The sequence below is a fragment of the Narcine bancroftii genome, chromosome 1 (assembly GCF_036971445.1).
Source record: "Narcine bancroftii isolate sNarBan1 chromosome 1, sNarBan1.hap1, whole genome shotgun sequence".
NCBI classification, from domain to species: Eukaryota; Metazoa; Chordata; class Chondrichthyes; order Torpediniformes; family Narcinidae; genus Narcine; species Narcine bancroftii.
In genome coordinates, this window is record NC_091469.1 from 270,797,811 (window position 1) to 270,821,769 (window position 23,959).

The window sequence follows — 23,959 nt, forward strand, 5'->3', positions numbered from 1 at the left end:
TGAGGTCCTCCATCAGCCAGCTCCCCACCATGACTACCAGCCCCCCCACATCTCCATCGGGCACACAAAACTCAAAACGGTCCACCAGTTTACCTATCTCGGCTACACCATTTCATCGGAAAAACAAGCAACTGAAAAACCTCACAAAGATTAGCGTATACAGAGCCGTTGTCATACCCACACTCCTGTTCGGCTCCGAATCATGGGTCCTCTACCGGCATCACCTACGGCTCCTAGAATGCTTCCACCAGCATTGTCTCCGCTCCATCCTCAACATTCATTGGAGCGACTTCATCCCTAACATCGAAGTACTCGAGATGGCAGAGGTCGACAGCATCGAATGCACGCTGCTAAAGATCCAACTGCGCTGGGTAAGTCACGTCTCCAGAATGGAGAACCATCGCCTTCCCAAGATCGTGTTATATGGCGATCTCTCCACTGGTCACCGTGACAGAGGTGCACCAAAGAAGAGGTACAAGGACTGCCTAAAGAAATCTCTTGGTGCCTGCCACATTGACCACTACCAGTGGGGTGATATCGCCTCAAACCGTGCATCTTGGCGCCTCACAGTTCAGCGGGCAGCAACCTCCTTTGAAGAAGACCACAGAGCCCACCTCACTGACAAAAGACAAAGGAGGAAAAACCCAACACCCAACCCCAACCCACCAATTTTCCCCTGCAACCGCTGCAACCGTGTCTGCCTGTCCCGCATCGGACTTGTCAGCCACAAACGAGCCTGCCGCTGACGTGGACATTTACCCCTCCATAAATCTTCGTCTGCGAAGCCAAGCCAAAGAGAGAGAGATACTGTGTATATTATGAAATGTTAATAAAAAGATTGAAAAAAAACCTCATCTTCTGATTGGGCTCCTGCAAATTGGAGAACACCTCATCTTCTGACAGGGCGCCCTCCAAATGGATGGCATTAGAATAACCTTTTCTGCCTTTCATTAAACCATCCCTCCTCACTTCTTCCCCTGTCACCTTCCCCCAACTCTGTCTCTTCCTTGTCGCCTTTCGTGCATACAGATAAATTCTTACATGTCCCTTATCATATCCAATTAACACCTTTGGTTAGTTTGGATTCCTCCCCCAGCCAGTTTTGTTTGAATTCTGAGACTTTCTAAGATCTCCTGCTTCTGGCTCATTCTCCTTATTCCTTGAAGAAAGGCTTAGGCCTGAAATGTCAGCAATATATCTTTGATTTTTATGGTTGCTGAAAAGACCAATAGAATTCCTCCAGCATTTTGGTGTGTTTTACTACAATCACAGCATCTGTAGAGTTTTGTGCTTCACTCTTCCACTAATAGTTTATCCAGTTCTGATATTCCCACAGATATTGCAAAAAAATAGAAATATTGCATGGCTAAAATTGAAGTGAATGCCTTGAGTCATCACGGGTCCAACCTTGTTTGAATATCAGTTTCTTTCAACCTTCGTGATGATTTAGATCACTTTTATTGCAGATTCTTTACTTATAATTAGAATCATAATTGTCAAAAATTAGCTTAATTTTCACAGAAATTATGTCAAGTACAAATATTGATGATGATATTTACACTGGATTAGTTGGAAACTAAGTGTGTGTGTGTGTGTGTGTGTGTGTGTGTGTGTGTGTTTATGTGTGTGTGTGTGTGTGTGTGTAATAGTTTATTTTATGAATACATTTCAAGATTATGTTTTTATTAATTTGTGAACAAATGAGAATCCCTGTGGGAGGACATAAATATTTTGACCAACTGTTTCCCCATCAAGATTATTGTGTCATTCTTATTTTGCAGGATCTAATCAGGCAGTTGTTACATTCTTACTGATTTTTACTTACAACTTTTGGAATATGATTGCTTAACCATATGCCATCCTTCCAGCCCCAACTGTTTGATATAACCTGTGAGTTGTAAATTAATTAAAGATACCTGCTTTTTGAATGTGAACATGGGATTGAAAATCAGTTTGTCCTTTTAGAAAGGTAGATTCTTTGTCAGAAGGAGGACAGGCCTTTAGTGTGGGAATGAGAAGTGATTCCATTGTTGTCAATCAAAAGTAAGAACAAAGCCAGCCAAATGTAAATCCACCAAGGTGGAGAACCATGGAAAGGTGTGGCAAAGGGTCATGTTGCCAAAATCTGTAAACAGATCACAAAGTTGAAGAGGCATACATTGCAGTGAAACAGGAAATTCTACAGATGCTGTGATTGTATTGAAAATAAAGAAATGCTGGAGGAATTCAGCAGGCCCTCCTAAGGATGTTGTGAGACCTGCTGAGTTCCTCCAGCATCCCTGTGTTTTCACAAGGCATAGATTGCCTCCACTACAACCCGAAGTATTTCATTATTGATCATTGGTCATTTTGATCCTGGGGAAGGGCAGATGGGGTTTCTGACTGGTGAAATAATAAGAGAAGATACTGAAAATACAGAATAGTTGCCAGCTTTGGAGAGAATTGACATGTTTACATTTGAGTCAAAGATCCTATTTCAGAACAAACTCTGTCTGCACTTGAAAGAGAAACTCCATGCTTTCCGTTTATGTGCTCTGCCGTGTAATTTATTTTAGGACCTGTGTAACGTTTTCAGTCGATTCTGTATTTTATTTCCAGTGAATGCATGTCACATGATGGCTCTCCGTGACATTAACGCTTTATTTATTCATTACATGCAGAGCAAAGAGAAAGATGAGAGTGGTCTTATTTCTTTATGTGGAAGGTTTCTGGAAGGTACTTGGCAACTGGCCAGGACAAATATCATTATCTCTTTGCACTTGAACTGCATGAATATTTATTAGAAAACAATATTTCTCTTAATACAGTTTATGTATCTGCACTCACAGTTAATTTTATGGGGACAATGTCACTAATAAATGTGCTTTGATCAAATAAACAATGGGGCATTACTTTCAATAAGTGAAACTAAAATTGGAGGCGCCGAAAGAAATATTGATATCTTGGTAGATTTTGGTATTCTGACAAAAAGGTAGGTGGAAATGGATGGTGGAAAAAATATATCCAAATTAACTTGGAACATTGTTCAACACTGATTATCCCACCAAGCGCACATTGACGTATATAGGATAAAAGGTTCCAAAATAAAATTCAGTGGGTGGTAATGAGATACAGAGGGTGATCAAATTTTATTTAGCAAAGGATAACTGTTTGCATTAATCCCATAATGCTTGGTGTTGGAAACAAAATCATTAGAGAGACATTCAAAATCCATTTGGTGGTGAAATCAATGAGTTTAAGAGTACTCTTCGCTGGTCATTTAACTCTAGCAATTTTGGATTCATGCCACATTCATCTTTAAAACAATAGCAAGTGCATTTCAGAAAATTAATTGCCCAAAGTACTCCATAATATACAAATTGCAACAGGAATGCAACAATATTTTTTTAAACTAGGATTGAGCACTTTGATGTTTTTTTCCTTGCATGTCCTTGATTTCTCTTGTATTCTTAGTTACGTTTGAATTTTGGCAATGAATATAGTAGCAGAATAGCGGGATTTCAGGATTATCACAGCAAATATGAGTCTGCCTCAAATTTCCACAAAAATATTACAATCAGAACGCAAACTGGAGGCTTACTTGATTTTCCCTTCATTAACCCATGTGCAATTTTGCCAATTTAATCACTTCTTTTCCTGGTATCAGATTACTGGGGACAAAATAAATATTCAATCTTGGTCTGAATGGCGCAGATGTACTCACCAGATAAATTCAGGTAACTTTTCTTCCTTCAGTCATTCCTTTTTCCTGTATTGTTTTTATTTTCTTTTGTTTGTATCTTTGGTTAACCAGCCTTTAATAATGTTTTTCCAATTGCACATTTTTTTTAAAAAAAAACCATCTCTTGTAAAATTTCAATTTTACGTACCATTTTAATTCTGCGCCCCATTCCTGTGTGCTGACATGACTGTCCATGACTTCATGCACTGACAAACCAAGGCCACCCGTAAGTTGGAGGAGAAACACCTAATATTCTGACTTGGCACTTTCCATCGACTTCACTAGACCACTCCCCATCCCTATTCCTCTCATCCCTATTCCTCCGTCTCCTTTCCTCCAGCCTCCACCTCTTTCACAGAGCCACCCCCTCCCTCCCTTATCCACCAATTGCTTCTTGCCTGTGGGATGATGCTCCTCAACCTGCCCTTACAACCCATTTTTTCTGCCTAAATGAAGGATTCAAGCTTGAATCATTGGTTATGTATCTTTATCTTTGCTATACATATAGTATGCTGTTGACCTGCTGGGTTTCTCCAGCATTGTGTTTTGATTGCTCGTATAATGCGATTTCAGTTGTTGGGTGAAATTCAACTATTGAGGAATTATGGAAGCTTACATTTCAGTACTTTGATCCCAACGCATGAATACATTGAAATTAAAGCATTTACAATCAAAATATTGATATTACCACTATCAAAGAAGCAGGGTTCAAAATGAAGATGGACATGAGGTGGAACTCAGATCAAGAAATGATTTTAAGATCAGCAAAATAATTTATAAGAATTTCATTTAAGCCATATTTTGTGGTGATTTGGAGTTGGTGATCCTCCTTATCACTAGAGGGCATTGGAGACTGAATGTTCCAATTTGGGTTAGATGCAACATGGATGTCCCACAAGGCCGTGAGTTGTTAATAAAATATAATTCATACAAAATAACCCAAGTTTCTTTATTACAATAAAAGAAACATCACAGAGCACCAGAAGTGGGGTATCAGCAGGAGACATGGAAAATGTGAAGCCTCCTGACGCTATGAATTTGACTGGGAATGTCGACTACGAGTGGTGGTTGTTCAAACAACGATTCACACTTTATCTGCAATCCTTTGGACTTGATAACAACCCGGATGCACAGAAGATTGCACTATTACATTCCATGGCAGGACCTCATGTACTAGAGGTTTTCAATACATTTGTTTTTGCAGAGGCAGATGACCAGGGCAAGTTTGACAAAATTATCAAGATGTTTGATGGACAATGCTCACCAAAGATAAATGAAAAGTTCAAGGGGTACATGTTTCGCTTGCACACACACAGCTTCAGGCAAAGAGCTTTGATACTGTTTTAACGGACTTGAAATTGAAAGCAAGAACATGCAATTTTGGATAGCTGCCAGATTCAACGATCCATGATCAAATTGTGTTCGGAATTATTGACACCAAAGTGAGAGAAAGGTTGCAATAAGAGACGTAGCTTACCTTAGTTGGAGCTGTGAAGATATGACATGCCAGTGAATTAGCGCTGCAGCACGCAAAAACATTCAGTAAGAGTGCAAGGGCAGAGAAATAAGGCACAGCCATTGCCACAGTGTCTGCGCACACACACAAAAAAAGAATGAGACATAGGAAGCAAAGATGGAGAGAGACACTCAATTGTAAATTATGTCGCTCACAACATGTACCAAAATAATGCCCAGCCTATAGAAAAGTCTGTAACATGTGGAAAGACAGAATCACTATTCAAAGCAATGTTTTTCCAAAGGGAAACAAAACAGAAGTGAAAGTGTGCACACTACAGAAGAAACTGCCCTCAGTGATGCATTCTTTGTGGGCATGTTAGCACAGGAAGGTTTCAAACCATCAGACACTGAACTGCCAAGAGCGAAAGAGTTGAGCAGGACAAGTGGACGGTGCTATTGCATGCAAATAGAGCAGATATTCCTTTCAAGCTGGACACAGGGGTAAAGGCCAATATGATCAGGGCATGTAGGAAAAGCCACACATCCATCCAAATTCTGTTCAGCTCAAGGCTTACAATGGACAGTGCATTGACACAAAAGGTCCATATAAACTCAAGATGAAACTTAAAGGTAAAGAGCACCACCTCAGGTTCACAGTAGTCCCAGATGGACATGAATCACTGCTTACTGACAAAGCATGTGAAAACTTAGGTCTAGTCATGAGGATATAGTGCATTAACAGTGCCAATGCACAGAACAGCATAGAGGAAATACTGGATCAATTTCCACACATCTTTAGGGGTTTGATGTTCTACCATTCACCTATAAGATACAGTTAAAGGAGGATGCACAACCAGTAGTGCATGGCCTGAGGCAGGTTCCAGCACCATTAAAAGACAATCTCAAGCAGGAACTTGACCAAATGATGTCACTTGGGGTCATAAAGAAAGTGGAGGAGCCCACAGAATGGGTGAATTCAATGTTGTGTGTCAAAATGAAATATGGTGACCTACGCATGTGTATGGACCCAAAAGAATATAAATGTCGATATAAAGAGGCAAAATTATCAGATTCCAACCAGGGATAAAATTACAAGTGAGATGGTTGGTGCAAAGTTTTTCACCAAATTGGATGCATCCCAGGGTTTCTGGCAATTAAAACTGCATGAAGATAGCACAAAATACGATACATTCAATACATCATTTGGATGATACTCCTGTTTAAGAATACCTTTTGGAATGTCCTCAGCTCTTGAAATGTTTCACAGGGCAATGGAGCACATCATAGAAGGCATAAATGTGGTATGTGTTAGATGGATGACATGATCCTATGGGGATCCACACAGGAGCAACAAAGTGCTGCAATGCATCCAGAAGCACGAATTAAAGCTAAACAGAGCAAAATGTCAGTTTGGTGTGAAGGAAATCACCTTTCTGGGAGATAAGCTGTCAGTGGCAATTGTGGAGCCAGAAAAGAGCAAGATGAAAGCAATTCTAGAGATAGCCAGACCCACTGCCAAACAAAAATGGCATATTGTGAGTGCTGTGAGTTATCAATTTCACTGGTAAATTAATATCAAACCTGCCGTCCAAAGCAATGTATCTGAGGAATTTGTTACAGGACAAAAGTAATGCAAGTGGATGGTTAACCACAAGGAAGAATGAGGACACCTTCAGACTATTCTAACTACAGAACCAGTGCTTTTGACATTCTTTGACCCATCCAGAAGCTTCAAAAGATGATATAGGTGCCGTACCACTTCAGGCTGTGGGAGAAGATTGGAGGCCAGTAGCATATGCATCAAGGATGATGACCACATCTGAATGTCAATATGCTCAGATTGAGAAAGAGTGCCTAGGTATTATCTATATACTCAAGAAATTCCCCAGCTCTGTGTATGGTCTACCAATGTTCATGGCAAAGACAGACTACAAGCCATTAATAGCGATAATCAAGAAAAATCTCAGTGAGATGTCACTGCGAATCTAAAGACTGATGATGAAGCAACAATGTTATGACTTTGAATTGGTGTACACAACAGGGAAACTTATTGTGTTAGCCCAGTGCTTCTTTCCACTCACATATTAAGTATTCCCTATGCCATAGGTGTTTAGGGATCAGTAAGGGATTGTTTAAGGTGGTATGTGAGTGGAAAGAAAAAGTTTGAAAACTACTGTTTTAATCGTACCTAATTTACTTGTTTTGTACACAGTTTCATAACTCCAAAGGAAATGGGCCAATGACAATTTTTTTCAAGCAAAATATTTCAGTAACAATTGAGCCTAGAGCAATGATTCTCAACCTTCCCTTCCGCTCACATACCACCTTAAGCAATCCCTTACTAATCACAGAGCACTGATGGTATAGGGAATACTTAAAGTGATATGTGAGTGGAAATAAAAAGGTTGAGAACCATTGTGTTAGCTGACGTGTTGTCCAGGGCAATGGCACAGAGTGAAGCACACAATGAGAGTTCCACAGAGACAGATGTGAAACTTTACGTGAACTTGATCACCGAATTTCTTCTTGTATCTGACATGAAATCCAAGCAGATTGCAGCTGAAACAGAAAAAGACAGTTCTACAAAAGGTTATCAAGAATCTGAATGAAGGATGCCCTAGAAGTGAATGTCAGCAATACTACAACATGAGAGCTGAGCTGTGTGTTGTCCATGGGCATTAACTTAGACAAAACAGAATTATCATTCTTCATTTATTGTAACAAGATATGTTGAAAAGGCTGCATGAGAGGCATTTTGGAATGCCAAAAAATGCAGGAGGAGGGCCAGAACTGCTGTTTATTGGCCAAGGATAAATGTCAACATTGACAGAATGTTCTTAAGCAGTGAGACCTGTCTGAAGCATCATGCAAAGCAGCAAAAGTAATGCATGACCATAACTGATTTGCCATGGCAGAAAGCTGACACTGATCTGTTCCACCTGGATGGAAAGAATTACATCCTGAGATGGTGTTGCTTCCCAATAATATCTATGGCTTGCATGATCAAAGATATGAAATTGATCTTTGCAAGACATTGAATTCCTCAGATCATCTACAGTGACAATGTTGTAGAGAATTCAAGAACTTTGCAGAAGAGTATGATTTCAACATATGACTTCAAGTCCTCCGCATTCCCAGTCAAACAGTAAAGCAGAGAAAGAAGTTCACATAGTTAAACAGGTAATCAGGAAAGCACAAGACTGTCGCTCAGATCATCATCTAGCTCTGATTAATTACCAAGCTTCACCACTTAAACATGGCATGTCACCCATTGAGCTCCTGATGGGACATAGATTCTGCACCACACTGCCCTAATCTGCAGACACAAACAAGAACAAAGATGTCAAACAGAAACAAAAGAATCTGCAAAGGAGACAAAAAGCAAACTATGAGGAGTCAGCAAGAAGCTTAGGGCCACTGGCACAAACAATGAGACTCGGAGATTCCAACACCTGGAACAAGAAGGAAGTAAATCCAAGATCCTACACTGTCAAATACTTAGGAGGAATCTAAGGAGCCTGCTGAAAAAGCAAGTGTCGCTGAAAGAACAGACAAATGCAGAAGATCCAGTCTGCACAGCAACAGAGGAAACACCACAGTGCTGGACAGTAGTGGAGCAGCAGAGCTGACACATGTACTTGTGTTGAGAAGATCCACGTGTTATCAAAGAACCAAAAGGCTGAACCTCTAAAAGAAAAAGAAATGCATACTTAAAAAAGTTTTTGCTGTTGATGTTTGTGCTTAACTTTAAATTGAAATTAACACTGTATTACTGTGTAATGTTACTAGATGGAACATCGTAAGAAAAAAGGATGTGGTGATTGGGAGTTGGCGATCCTCCGAACAATAGAGGGCATCAGAGACAGAATATCCCACCTCGGGTAAGATGTAAAAAATGGATGTCCCTTGAGGTCATGAGTTGTTAATAAAATATAATTAATACAAAAGAACCCGTTTCTTTATTAAAATAAAAGAAACAGCACACATTTTAAGCAAGTAGAAATTATTGAACGTTTGTTAGTTTAATGAAAAACTATAAGCAGCAAGGCCATAACTAACAGCTGCTTTGCATCACAACCTCAAGCTAAACAAGTTAGATTTAGGGGATTGCAGAGGATTGCAATACCATGATCACAAGACCTTTGTTTTTCTTGGGTTAAGGGCAGCAAGTCAATGACATGCAAATGAAGCATTTAATAGGCAACTTCTCTTTAATTCCTTCTTTGCCAGGAGCTCAAAAGTCAACATTTATAGACTTTGTAAGTCAGTATTAAGCTTCTATTTCATTTAATTAGCATGTGTACAGTATCTATCTCACTATCTACATATATAGCAAGTAAATGATAATAAAAATGGTGCCTTTATAACATTTGAACTAAATGTACATTTAAAATGTAAATAAGGTTTTATATTGCACAGTATGATACATACGTATTTGTTCTGTATGAGTCCTGATTGATAGTGTCTGCTGAAGGGGGTGATGAATTAGTAAATTGAGAGTCTAGTAATCCAGTTAGTGGGATATGTCGTCTGAACTTGTGGTTAATGACCATGACCGCAAAAGTGAGCAGAATGAACCTCGTGATGCTGTACCCAGCTTTCAGAGCTTGACTGCTAATATTAATCTCCATGGCTATCTCCACCTCATCTGCAGACCCTCCTTCCTCCATGTGAATCTCTAATACCTTTTATTCTTCCCAGTTCCTTCATTAAAATTTATGGTCCAGTCCTGCAGCATCTCAGAACCTTGAGTGCCTGCTCTCTGCAATTCATCATCGTTTTTCAGTTCAGATAAACCGACTGCATGCAATCAGTACCTGTTTCTGCTACAGTGGAACTTCCCATTAAACGTACATGTTCACCTTAATGTATTGGAAATCTGTGAACCCTTACCTTGTGCATAGCCAATCAAGAGAGCTGTTAATACTATTTGAATGCAGAAATTATTATCAGGAGAAGGCAGCACAAAATTAGTGAGTTGTGTGGAAAGCTGTGTTAATCACGTTATGTGTTCCTATCACTTGTTTCCAGGGATTATCTAATTTAGCCATCTTTGTAGATGACTAACTGATTTCTGACCTTTATTACTACTATTAACTGAACAGCCATCCTTATTGAGCCACCTTGTTTTACAATAAGAACAGATGTGTGGATTTATTCACGGCAGACAGCTTTCACTTTATTATGAAACACTTAATATTTGATGATTATATGGCAGTTAGTTCTTGGTAATTAGTTCACACATTCTTTGCCCAAATGCTGTTAAATCATACATCCTGTTATTCAGCAAAAACAATAAAACAACAGAAAGTTAAATGGTGTAAGATAGACACAAGAAAATTCTGAGGTTATATTATTCAGCAGCTATTCAATATGCAATGGAGCTATTTTTACTGACTTTAATTAAAAATTACGTGCATGGTTTCATAACTCCAACGGAAATGGGCCAATGACAATTTTTCTCAAGCAAAATATTTCAGTTTCAATGGGTGTAGAGCAGTGGTTCTCAACCTTCCCTTTCCACTCACATACCATCTTAAGCAATCCCTTATTAATCACAGAGCACCGATGGCATAGGGATTATTTAAAGTGGTATGTGAATGGAAAGAAAAAGGTTGAGACTGCCTTAAAGCATTTTACTCTATTTTCAGTCACATTCTTTGAAGACATTTAGCCATCACTGCATCTGAAGGTTCCTCCCTTCCACAGAGCTGCCTGAAAGATGAACAATAACATTATAAATGATTAAACCCCCTGCCCCTAAGTTTACATATAAAGCAACTCTTGCTAAACAGGGATAAGGAGACACTTTAAGAGGGTCACCCCAACAGTGATGAGCATTAACCAGCTCTTCATTCTGGGTGACACCATTGCTGTTTCACACAATTTTATTCAAGCAGCTGCACAACCAAGGAACTCCGCTGGCTGAATATTTTCTCCCATCTTTAGCAAAGGTTTATGTGTTACCTCAGGGAACATTAACTTTTACAATTTTAAACTTGCCTATTAATTTATTCTTATTTATTTTCATCTTAAAAATTTATTTTCCTTAATTTTTTTTGCCAGTTGCTTGAGGCTGCTGTTTGCTGAATTCCAAATACCAGGGGTTTCTATTTTTATCTGAGGTTGGCTCAGCTAAGTATTTTATGAATGTGTGCCATTAGCGCAAGTTTTTCTTTGTACAGGCACCTCCCAAAAGTTGTCCTTGTTAGAAATAGCCAAGACAAGGGGAGTATAAAAAAATGCAAAGGGAAATGACTTCAATAGCAATTTATGATGAGGTCGGAATTGGGTGTGAAAAAATATTGTCTGTCCTCTGGCATGAGCCAGGTTTGGAATAGCTGTGGTTAGGTTGGATACAGGTGTGGTTTTAATATAACTCCTGCAGACTATTAGTCCAAATAAGAAACAATGCATGATCTGTTTCTGACAGATGACCTGATTTGAAAATATACTTTACTCCTTAGTTTTATATGGGTTCAAAACACAACTGCAGTTATTTTTAAGATTCAAAACCTCTTACTTTCCATTTTCCCAGAGGAAAGTTACCAAACAATCTTACAACAGTTTTTCTCAGGATTGCTTATCTAATTAAAACTGCTTCCACTCCTTCGAATACTGAATTTTAGTTTTTTTGTTGATTTCTGCTTGATTTTTTGAAGTATTGCCAGGTTTGAACAATGAAAACGTTTTCCAGGACACTCTCCAGGACACGTCCATCTTGGCAACCAGTCTTCTGCTCCCTTCAACAAATCTCTCTAAACCTCTGATGCCATTATCCCTGCACAATCATTTCTCAATCATTCACAATCCCAGTGCATAATAACCTAGTTTGGATCTGAATTAAGCAATGTCTTGATTTTAGAATAAGAATTGTAGTGTCAAGGAGTTACAGAAATGTACACAAAGGAAAAGGCTCTTCATCCCATTAAATCTATATAGACCTTTTTTACTCATCTATATTGGCCTACTTGCCCACACACTGGGTCTTTATCCATGTTCTGTCTTCTTAAGTGCCTGTCTAATGTCTCTTAAGCTTAATGATTATATCTGATTCCACAACCTCCTCTATCAGCAAGTTCAAAATATCAGCCACTTTCTGCTGAAAATAATAATTTCCCCTTCAAAACTCATGTTATTGACATTTCAAAAGCAGGGAAAAGTTTCTGAATTTCTATGATAAGATTCCTGATCGATGTCTCTTATAATTTTAAATAGAGTTTACATCTCAACCTCCCGTGTACCAAGAATGACAATGCAATATATAAAAGGACTAGAGAAACTCAGCAAGTCAGGCAGCATCTACAGGAAGTGAAGGGTAACAAAGATTTTGGGCCTGAGCCCTTCATCAGGTTAAGAGCAAAAAGTAGGCAGATGGCTGAATAAAAAGGTGGGAGGTGGGAGGAGAAGAGAAGAGGGAGGAAGGGGCAGGGGACAGTGCAGGCCAACAGGCAAGAGGTCACAGATGGATGTCACAGGTGGATATAGGTGGAAAGGTAGAAGACAAAAAATTCTGAGGTGATAGAGGGAGGTGATAACTTTGAATGGAGAAGGAAGGGGGTGGGGGGCTGGAGGAAAGAAGACAAAGGGATGGGGAAAGAGAGAGACACATGGGAGGGGGTTAACATCCTGGTGGATCTCCTCTGAAATCTCTCAGTGTAACCACACCTTTCTATAGTGTGGCAATCAGAACTCCACACAATACTGAAAATGCAGTTTAGACAATGTTTTGTCATGTGGCAGCTTAACATTCCACTGTTTATTTTTAGTCCCATTTGCCTTCTTCACCACCATAATGCTCTATCTGCGTTACTATTTTTGGGGAATTATGAACTTGAACCTCAACGTTCATGTGCTCGTCAACATTCCTTGAACTCCACCATTTACTGTATACGTCCCTCCACCCTAATTTGACTTCCTAAAATGTGCACTTGTGGAGATTGAATTCCATCTGTCAATGCTTCTCCAAATTTTCTATCTGATCTTACTCAATATCCTGCCATTGGCACAAACAACCTTCCTCACTATCCACACCACCACTAATTTTTGTGCCCTCCTCAAACATACAAATTATACCTCCCACATTAATTGTCAAGTTCTTAACATGTACCACAAACAACAAAAGCTCTCGTAGTGATTCTTACTGTACATATTCAAATCAAAAAAGTCTCAACATGGCAATTTTAGGATCTAATTGGTGAGCTCACCTTGTACATTAAATTATTCCCAAACTTGTTTTCAAATCACAACACACTCTTGTTTTATAACCTTATCCAGTCCAACACGCATCTGATATACCTATCCTCCAGTTCTGACCCCTCCAAGTTTAATGTCTGCACCATTGTTGCCAAGGCATTAGGCTTTAGATTCCCTCTGTAAAGCTCTCTGCCTCTCTATGTTTATCTCCTTCATCAATTAATCATGGTGCACAAACATGATGGTTATGTCCCAGTCCTGCTCCCCCAATCTGGTACATTTGGTGATTAAGCATCACCCATTCTATTCACTGAGGGAGTTTACCACCATCATCTTGGTTACAGTATACATTATGCCCCAGGCTATCATGAGGCTAGCACTGGAGGGACTGAGCATTCAGATCGGTAGCCAAGTGACAGCACACTCTGATGCCTTCCCAATCATCAGCCAGGCCAACCTGAAGAAGTTTCTAATGAACAACCAGTAACACATTACCTGTGGAACCAGAGGTGTCAACACACTTGATCACGGCTAGATGAACATGAAGAGAATGCCTACCCACACTTAAGCAAGCCTGATCACCTGACTGTATTTCTACTCCCAGTGTACAAGCAGGGACTGAGGTCTACAGCACCAGTGGTGAAGACAGTGAAAATATGGGCGAGGGAGGCAGAGGAGCACCTGCAGGACTGCTTTGAATTGGACTGGACCTTATTCAAGACTCTTCCTCAAACTTGATTGAATATGCCACAGCTGACACTGACTTCATTAAGACCTACATGGATGTGTGTGTACCCACATGCACATATCGGGAATTTCCCAACCAGAAGCCATGGATGAATGAAAAGATATGCAACCTACTGAGGACATTTAAGGCAGGTGATCCATATCTCTACTGGAAGTCCAGGTAGGATCTGCGGAAGGTCATCACAGCAGCAAAGAGGTATTCTGAGGCAGATTCAGATCACCATCTATGGCAGGAATTGTAGGCTATTACATCCTACAAGGTGAGATTGAGCACCATAAAGGGTTATGATGCTTCACTACCTGATGAGCTGAACACCTTTTATGCTCACTTTGAGAAGGAGAACTCAATGATACCTATGAGAATCCCTGCAGAAACTGGTGATCCTGTGATATCTGCCTTTGAGGCCAACATCAACATATCCTTCTAGAGGCTGAACCCTAACAAGATGTCAGGCCCTGATGGTGTATGTAGCAGGGTACTGAAAATCTGGGCCAACCAACCAGCCAGAGTGTTCACAGACATTTTCAATCTCTTACTGCTGCAGTCGGAGGTTCCCACCTGCTTCAAAAAGGGCATCAATCATCCCAGTGCCCAAGATTAGAGGGAGCTGCCTCACCCAGTAACATTCACATCTATTAAGATGAAATGCTTTGATAAGTTGGTCATGGCCAGAAATAACTTGCACCTAAGTAAAGATCTGGACCTATCACAATCGCACCGGAGCAGAGGTCATATTACTGGCTCTCCACTCTTTTCTGGATCACTAAGACGACAGCCACATATACATCAGGCTATATCCATCGACTACAGCTCAGCATTCAACATCATCCTACCCTCAATGTTGGTCAACAAGCTCCAACACCTGGGGTTCTACACCCCCATCTGCAACTGGATCCTTGACATCCTTATTGGAAATTGGAAACATGTCTCCTCCTCAATGACAATTAACACAGGCACACTTCAACCCACAGCTCAACATGCTCAATATCTATGACAGTGTGGCTCAAGACAATTTAAGAGACATCTTCCAGTTCGCCAATGACACCATGGTCATTGGCAGAATCGCAGATGGTGATGAGGAAGTTTACAGGAGTGAGGTACATCAGCTAATGAGTGGTGCCACAACAACAACCTTGCACTCAATATTAGCAAACCAAGGAGCAAATTGTGGACTTCAGGAAGGGGAAATCAGGAGAAAACGAAGCAGTCCTCATTGAGGGGTCAGCAGTGAAAGGGTTAAGAACTTCAACTTCCTGGGTGTCAAAATCTCTGACGATCTGTCCTGGGTCCTCTATGGCGATGCAATCACAAAAAATACTCACTAGTGCCATACTTCATGAGGAGTTTGAAGGGATGTCACCAAAGATTCTTGCAAATTTCTACAGTTCTACTGTGGAGAGCATTCTGATTGGTGACATCACTGACTAGCATGGAGGTGCCAATGCACAATACAAGTAAAAACATCCGAGAGTTGTGAACTCAGTCATCAATATCACAGGCATTAATCTATACTCCATTGTGGTTTATCTACAAGAGGCAGAATCTTAAGAAAGCAGCCTCTATCTTCAAGAACCCCCCAGCTAGGCCATACCCTCTTCATACTGCTACTTTTGGGAAGGAGGTTTAGGAACCTGAAGATGAACACCTAGTTACGCAAGGACAGCTTCTTCCTCTCTGTCATCAGATTTCTGAATGGACATTGAACCACAGACACGACCTCATTTTCTCTTTTTTTTCCACTAATTTATTTATTTTTTAATGTAATTTTATAGGTTTGTTTGCACTGTGTAATGATGCTGCAAAACAACAAATTTTGTGATGTCACGACAATCAATTCTGATTCTGCTTTCTTCTGTACCTCTGAATTAAATTTTCAGAATCAGAATAAAATTATATTTAAAAATAAATAAATTAGTGGAAAAAGAAGAGAAAGTGAGGTCGTGTCTATGGTTCAATGTCCATTCAGAAATCTGATGACAGAGAGGAAGAAGCTGTCCTTGTACCTGATTCTGAAAGTTTAATTCAGAGGTAAAGGGGATATCAGGATCAGAATTTATTGTCATGAACAAGTCATGAAATTTGTTGTTTTACAGCAGCATCTTAGTGAAAACATTCACATTATAATCACCTTACAACATTACTATAAAAAATTAAGATAATAGGGTACGAAAAGTAAGGCCGTGTCTTTGGTTCATTGATTATTCAGGAATCTGATGGCAGCGGGGAAGAAGCTGTCCTTGTGCCAACGAGGGCTTCTTGTCAACATCTCCAAGGATCTGTCCTGGATCTTAATTTTCTTCAATTATTGTCAACGAAGCATGGAACATTCAGGTTTATGCTACATTAATCATTTTTTATGATACTATATAATGATGCAAAAAGTCCAATATAGTTCAGTACACAGTGGTGCACATTAGATGTGAATAGGGTTTGAGCCACTTTCACGATTGTATTAACAACGGTCATTTCTTGCCAAACTCAAGACCGACTGGGGTGATATAAATTGGGTAGCAGATTGCTTCCTGGCTTGAATTCTGATGTTTGACATAGTAAAGAAGAAAATACATTGGACATCTTAATGGCCTTTAGCATTGCTTTAGTGCATTATAAGACACAGATCATGGTAAAATAACTAATTTAGATTTAACATAGATTTTATTTTACTTTTTTAAAATGTTAGCTTACAAAAATTTGTATAATCAGACTCAAAATCTCATATTACTGCCACCTGCAGTACCAAGTTATTGTTTGGAGCATTTCCTCAATGTCAAGTAAATCTAATGATGTGACCTTTCTTAGAAACAGGTTTTGCGAATTGTACTCAACCAGATCCAATTCAATATATTTTTAAAGTCTGATTCCACAAAACCCTATGGCCTGCAACATGTTTTTGTGCCAGTTATATCATAGACCAGCAGCAATAGAAATTCACCAAGTCAATGGTATCTTCAAAACAATAATTTTTATTAATAACTATTAATAATAGAAAATCTTATTTAACTCATATTTAACCCCAACTATGCTCAAATGTATTTGTGTGTGAGAACTACCCAAACCATTACAGCTTAGGCAAAATTCTGTAAACTTGATTCAAAATTCCGTCTTGGAAATTTTGTGTTGAAACTTAGAAGATTTAAAAATTGTTGTTGAGAAGTGATTATGAAGTTGTTGAGAGACCGACACATCATAAAAATGTTTATTCATACGAAGGATTTATCACAGTTCCCCCTTTCTTTTATAGAGGTTACAGAACTTGTGCTTTACAATGTGATGCTTCCACAAACCCAGATAAGAGTTAAGCGAAATTACCATTAAAATTATCATGATCCAAATGCAAACATGATCTTGCTTTCTTTACCCAGATAAACGTCAGTGAAAAGTGACCATTATAATGGCCACAACATTACCATTCTCTCCTGACAAAGAGAAACCATCTGAAATGACCATCTTCCTCTGAAGTCAATTTTTAGATGACTCTGGTTGAATATTAAAATGCTGTTTTTTTCAAGTGTCCTTAATCACATGACTTGCTTGACCAATATATGGTTTTTAGTTTCATCTTTCAAAAACCTGCATGCATCTGCCAGATGGCTGTTTGTTTGAACAGGTGCCTCTTGGAGTAAATATTCCATAGTTTCAGTATTTCAATTGAACTATAAACAAGTTGTTTTATAGCTTTGAAGTAATAGACAGGCTGTCACCAGAATATTATTAGAAACATAGAAACATAGAAGATAGGAGCATTCGGCCCTTCGCGCTTGCTCCGCCATTCAATGAGTTCATGGCTGATCTTAAAGTTCAGTACCCCGTCCCCGCTTTCTCTCCGTAACCCCTAATTCCCTTATACTGAAGAAATATATCTAATTTCCTCTTAAATATATTCAATGAACCTGCCTCTACTGCTCTCTGTGGCAATGAATTCCACAGATTCACCACCCTCTGGGTAAAGAAATTCCTCCTAAATGGTTTGCCTATTATCCTTGAACCATGGCCCTGGGTTCTGGACTTCCCCACCATTGGAAACATCCCTTCCGCATCTATTCTGTCCAGTCCTGGCAGAATTTTATATGTCTCTATGAGATCCCCTCTCAATCTTCTAAACTCCAGCGAGTACAATTCCAATTTGCGCAATCTTTCCTCATAAGTTATTCCTGCCATTCCAGGTATCAGCCTGGTGAATCGCCTTTGCACTCCCTCCATTGCAAGAACATCCTTTCTCAGATAAGGTGACCAAAACTGCACACAATACTCCAGATGTGGTCTCACCAAGGCTCTGTACAGCTGCAGTAAGGTATCCTTATTCCTATACTCAAACCCTCTTGATATGAAGGCCAACATACCATTTGCCTTTTTAACCGCCTGCTGTACCTGCATGCTCGCCTTCAGTGACTGGTGCACAAGAACCCCCTAGGTCTCTCTGCACTTCCCCATCTCCCAATCTATTGCCATTCAAATAGTAATCAGCCCTCTGGTTTGTATTACCAAAGTGGATAACTTCACATTTATCCACATTGTAGTGCATTTGCCATGTATCTGCCCAGTCCCCCAATTTATCCAAATCACACTGGAGCTTCCTGACCCCCTCTTTAGTGCACACAACCCCTCCTAGCTTAGTGTCGTCTGCAAATTTGGAGATATTACATCCAATCCCCTCATCTAGATCATTAATGTAAATTGTGAACAGCTGGGGTCCCAGTACAGATCCCTGTGGCATCCCACTGGTCACCGCCTGCCACACAGAAAATGAACCGTTTATCCCAACTCTCTGTCTTCTATCTGCCAGCCAGTTCTCAATCCACATCAATACCTTGCCCCCAATCCCAAGAGCCTTGATTTTGCATGCCAGTCATATATGTGGGACTTTATCGAAGGCCTTCTGCAAGTCCAGGTACACCACATCCACTGGCTCTTCCCCATCTATTTTACCTGTCACCATCTCAAAGAATTCCAATAGATTTATCAAGCACAATTTACCTTTTGTAAATCCATGTTGACTCTGTCTGATCCCTTCTCTGCTAGTCATATGCTCTGCTATTACATCCTTAATAATGGATTCCATCATTTTACCCACTACTGATGTAAGGCTCACTGGCCTATAATTCCCCACCTTTTCTTTACCACCCTTTTTAAATAGTGGGGTAACATTAGCTACCCTCCAATCCATGGGTACTGATCCTGAGTCTATCGAGTTCTGGAAAATAATTCTTAAAGCATCTGCTATCTGAATGTCCACTTCCTTAAGTACCCTAGGATGTAGATTATCAGGCCCTTGGGATTTATCTGCTTTCAATCCCTTCAATTTCCCCAAGACCATGTCCTTAGAGATATTGATTTCTTTCAGTTCCTCCCTTGCATAAGTCTCTATGTTTCCCAACATCCTTGGGAGATTATTTGTATCCTCTCTTGTGAAAACAGAACTAAAGTAAGAACTTAATTGGTCTGCCATTTCCTTATTCCCCATTATATATTCCCCTGATTCTGACTGCAAGGGACCTACTCTGGATTTCACCAATCTTTTCTTCTTGACATATCTATAAAAGCTTTTGCAGTTGGATTTTATGTTTGCCGCAAGCTTACTTTCGTAATTTATTTTTGCCCTCTTGATTAATCCCTTTGTTCTCCTTTGCTGCATCTTGAACTCTTGTTCCCAGTTAGCCGTGTCTTTTCCTGTTCCAAATCCCCACAGTAACTCTTTAAAATATAATATATATTAAAAATAAAGAAAAAAGTAAGCCTACAATAGTGCCTTAGTAAACAGTTTTTATTTTCAGTTTAAAAATAGATTTCTCTCATGGTTGTAAGTGAACCTATCAGAAAAAGCTTGGGAAGCATGCAGATATGCACCAATCTCACATCGCTGAAGGAATAGTCAAACAGTACTGGTAGTCAATTAATAATCTAAACATTTTATTTTGCTAATTTTAATGATTTCAATCAAATATCTAACTGACTTCATGTAGGTGTGCATTTACTTATGCATCAGAGAAAAGTTGAAAATACAGTGATAATTTGTTGATGATGTCAATCTGCTTAACTTGGAATTTTCAAAATAGGAATTTTTGAGCTGAAAATAGCAAGATTGTTGTCACAAACAGATTTCCATTTAGCCTAGAATATGGTGACAAGAACTTTTAATGGTGGTGCCATCGTAGCAAACTTATAAATTCTAAATGTACATTGGCATCTGGTGCAAACTCATAAGGAAATCCATGGAATCAATAAAGAAATTGACCAGGTCAGGGAGCAGGCAGAGAGAGAAATAGTTTAATGTTGTAGGTCAATGACGTTTCAGCAGAAGTCTGAACTTAGATAATTTTATCTATCTATGATATAACTTTTTGGTGCTACATTGTTGCTTTCTCCTTGTGATGACGAGACTAGAAAATGTGGTATCTCTTGACAAGAAGAGCAGCAGGTAAAAACCTGGGGATTGTGGATCTGTGAGCCTTAAATCAATAGTAGGGAAGTAATTGGAATACATCCTGAGTGAAAAGATTAATTGAAAAAGCAGGGACTCATCAAAAAAAATAGAAAATAGCAGTGCTGCTGGAGCTGCTGGGATGGCAGCGCTGCCACTGGTGTGGACCTGTGGAGAGCTGGGAGCGGAGTCACAGCACTGCTGTGAGGTCCAGCCACCCAGTCTGAATGTCGTCAGCTCTATACAGGCCTTAAACGGCTTGTTAAAGGAGCTGCAGTGGTTATACTCAAAATCCTGTGTCCAAAGGTTCTGCGTCCAAGATGGTAGAACCTATGATTGGCAACAGTCACAAAGGGTTGCAGATTCCAGGGAAGCAGAGGACTGGTGCAGGGTGCCAGAAAATGAGAACAACCCCATTTGAGAAGGAAAAGCAGAGGAGATGACCCTGCAGGACAGTGACCACGGAGGTGAAGAAACCGTGTAGGCTGTGGGCTGCTGGCAACTGCGGTCGAGGGATTCACAGGTATCGTTGCCGGGATGTGAGACAGTGCCGAGGATGGTGAAGGGTTTCTGATCGTGTTGGAGGTTCGGATCTGGAGCTCGGGCTGCTGATGGTTTGAACTAGACTCTGGGTGGCTGCTGAGATTGCAGAGGTGCTGGAGGTGAATCCATGGACTCTGGTAGGAAATATCCTTTGCTTCTCTTTCTCCGACTGTAAGAGGTGCTACAGGCAATTTCTGTCAATGTCGAATCTGTTCGTCTTACAGCAGGCAAAAAGCAATTTTGTGTAATATGGCACTTTTTATTACATGACAATAAATTGAATCTTGAAAATAGCTTCCATGGAATTGCCAGGGGTAAATTCATCTGATCAATCTGAGCTTTAACAAAGTGCTCAAATGAAGGTAGAGCAGCAGATGTAGTTTATATGGTCTTCAGTAAGGCCTTTGACAAAGTCCCACATGGGAAAACTGTTTCAAAAGTTTGGTTGGGTGAAATCCAGGGCAAATTGGATCCAAATAAAAGCCAGAGATCAATGGTGGAGAGTTGTTTATATGATTGAAAGCCTATGTTTGATGGTATTCCAGAAGGATTGGTGCTGAATCCTTGCCGCTCATAATATATGTGATTGATTTGAATATGTATAGTATACAGGGGTGTGATCCTTAAGATTGCTGGTGCTATTGATAGTGTGGAGGGTGACCTTGGGCTATAGGGTGATATTGACAAGCTCTTAAATCATCTACTCATTGGAGGCTGTTGGCCTAATACTGGAAGATGGGTGGCCACTGGTTGGCAAGGACATGATGGGCCGAGTGGCCTGTTTCCACGCTGTATGTTGAATAGCCAACCCGAGTTCAGCACACCATTGCAGGGAAACCTATTGACCCAGGGATTTTCAGCTCTGTGCTAACTTACAGTGGTTCTTACTCTCTTGTTCTATTGGGTGACCTGTTACAGGGTGGACAGTAATAACCTGAGATAATCCATTGGCTGGATCAGAGAAGCTGTATGTTCGACTACCGGAATCTATAGTTCTCTAAAAGGAGGATTAAGTTGATGGGTAGATTTGATTTCATAGTTTCAATTTAACGTGTTGGCACATAGGATATAATTTATTTTTTGAAGGAATAATATCACTAACTATTATTTCTTCTAGCACAGCAGGACTGAAGTTAATAGTCTCAGTCAGCTGCACTCAATTTATGCTGGTTTTGATAACTGAAAGGCAAAGATCATTTGAAAGCAGGTTCTGTACAAAAAAAATGATGCTATTTTTCCTGTTGAATTCTCCTGGTGGTAATAAAATGTGTGGATGATGCCAAGAAAGAAACATTTCAGTATACATAGATCTAAATGTCATCCATAGGAATTTTAGTGGCTCCAGATGTGTGATCTCTCTCTTATATGGTACAACAGAACTGTAGTCTATGTGCAGTTCGCTCATTTTTGCAATCCATTGAAAATCAAAGTGAGGTGCAACATGACAGCGATAAGTAAACTCTGGGGTGAACTAAATGACTCCCTGTAATTCTGCCAATGGCAAATTTTCTTTTTTGGCTTTGCTGCCTTTCTGCAATTCGGACATGGATCTAGAAATCTACTAGAGGAAGGAGACAACAAAATAAATGGTAGGATGAGTGGCACCATCCCATAGCCCTCTATTCCATACATTTCCTAGTCAAAGGTGTACAAAATGGTACAGAGAGAAAGCCAAGTATAATTCATCTGCGGAACTAGAATTTGGAGGTATTTGATGAGAATGTGAGGAGAATAAATTAGGTTGGGATAAGATGTGTTGATGATCAGTACTCAGTGTGCAAACAGCCTGTTTCCCTTCTGTTACCAGGGGCTACGAAAATGTGCTCTCAGGTGTATGACTTGTTCCATTTATTTTAGTTCTTGGCAACCCATGCCCAGAACAACGTTATTTGCGGGTCTAGTATCAGAGCAAGTAGACCACTGCAGGGGTTGGTGGTCTTCATCATCACTGTCTTCTTGCAGCTTGTGCACTGACGGACATGGTTGCAGTTTCTATATATCCGAAGTGAGCTGGGCAACAGTCTGCAGGGCTTTTGGCTCTCCCAAACATCAAGAAAATGTCATTGGTCCACTGCCTTTAGAGTTATGAAACCGTGCACACAATGAGTCAATTAGGTACAATTAAAACAGTGGTTTTCAAACTTTTTCTTTCCGCCCACATACCACCTTAAGCAATCCCTTACTAATCACAGAGCACCGATGGCATAGGGAATACTTAAAATGGTACGTGAGTGGAAAGAAAAAGATTGAGAACCACTGTGCTCGAGGAATACAGCTTGTCTCAGAGAATCCATAGAAGATAAAGATATATTTTTGACGTTTCGAACCTAAGCCCATCTTCAAGGTAATAGGAAACATCGGTGATATCATTACGTTGGAGATATATCTTTAATCTCCTATGGACTCTGCAAGACTGGCTGATTTCATCCAGCATTTACTATGTGTTTTTACTACAATCACAGCGTCTGTAGACTTCTGTGCTTCACTCAATAATGGAGCAGATACAAGGGCCAAATGGTCTACTCCTGCTTCTATTTAAAAAAAAATCTTCTTATGTTCTTATTGTTGCCACTCTGTAGCTTTTCCACCAAGATCTCCAGTGCAGCATCTGAAATTGAAGCTGACTATCTCCCATCTTCCCTTGCTCTCATTGGGTCCAAGGTCAATATCTTTTATAGAACAACTGCCATCCTCTGCTTTCGATGTGACCCACATTCTGTTTTTTAAGTCTAGATTAACTTTTAAGTCGTGTCTGAAACTAGACTCTCATAATATTGGTCCATGTGATGTGTGCAACAAATCAACAATAACTGAACATAGGAAACCAAAACATGAGGACATTCGGACAAATAATATAAATAAGCAGACGCCATGT